Below are 1,510 nucleotides of genomic sequence, written 5' to 3' on the forward strand. Positions count from 1 at the left end.
CTCTCTCTCTCTCTCTCTCTCTCTCTCTCTCTCTCTCTCTCTCTCTCTCTCTCTCTCTCTCTCTCTCTCTCTCTCTCTCTCTCTCTCTCTCTCTCTCTCTCTCTCACTATCTATCTGTCTAACTGTCTTTCTATTTATCTACCTGTCTGTATATCTATCTTTGTGTCTGTCTGTCTGTCTTTCTATCTATCTGTCCATTTATCAATCTATAAATCTATATGTATCTCTTCGTAACTCTGTCTGTCTGTCTGTCTCGCTTCTTTCTCTCTCTCTCTCTCTCTCTCTCTCTCTCTCTCCTCTCTCTCCTCAATCTCTCTCTCTCTTCTCTCTCCTCTCTCTCTCTCTCTCTCTCCTCTCTCATTCTCTCGCTCTCTCTCTCACTCCGACTCCCTCCACTCTCTCTCCTCTCAATCTCTCTCTCTCTCCTCTCATCTCCGCTCCTCTCTCTCCAACTCTCTCTCCTCTCACCTCTCTCTCTCTCTCTCTCACTCTCTATATTTATAATAGATATAGATATATATATATATAGAATATATATATATGTATGTAATTTATTATGTATACATATATAATATATATATAATAAATAATTATAATATATATAATACTATATATATATATATATATATATATAATATAGATATATATATATATATATATATATATATTTATATATGTGTGTGTGGTGTGTGTGTATGTGTGCGTGTGTAAAAAACTGAATACAATATAGACATAATATAACAAATAAATCTCAATCTATATACTATAATATTTGTGTGTTTGTGTGAGTGTGTGGTGTGTGTGTGTGTGTGGTGTGTGTGGTGTGTAAAACTGTCTCTATATTATATATATCTAAATATATAGAAATAATAATCTATCTAAATATATATATAAATATGTGTGTGAGTTTTGGTTTGTGTGTGTGTATGTGTGCGTGTGTATCTCTGTGTGTGCGTGCGTGTGTGTTTCTCTCCCTCTCTCCTTTCTTTTCTTTCTCCAGCTACTACTTTTCGGATGACAAGCGGTCCCATGAGCCTGGCAATGCACCGAACACCCTCTGAATACAGCGCCTCCTGGAGAGTGAACAAACCAACGAGCTACCTCCGACAGGGTCCACCCATCACCGCCACTGGGCTGTAGTGGAGGCTATACACCTTGTTGCTGACTTAATGAAGGATGTAGAACCTAAAGGCATTCCCCCCCCAACCCCCAACCCCAACCCCTCCCTCTCCCAGTAAGCATTCACTCAAAGAATATCAGGTGAGTCAGTTTAAAACAGCTGAAGGAGGTCGGGTCATAAATGTCGTCGTCTCAGTGTCAGCAGGACAGATGGGCGGCCGTGATGGGGTATTTATTGTTGCGTGACGTCATAACGGGCGGATCCGCTGTTCTCGTTTAGTCTCGGTGGGATGATCTGAATCATGATTGATGTTGTTAATATGATTGTCGTTGAGAGCATGATTATTTAAGCATCACTAATACTATCATTGTTATTATCAGCATGATTTGC

This window comes from Penaeus japonicus, unplaced genomic scaffold (assembly GCF_977035675.1).
Source record: "Penaeus japonicus unplaced genomic scaffold, GWHDUDI00000001_assembly GWHDUDI00000015, whole genome shotgun sequence".
Taxonomy (NCBI): Eukaryota; Metazoa; Arthropoda; class Malacostraca; order Decapoda; family Penaeidae; genus Penaeus; species Penaeus japonicus.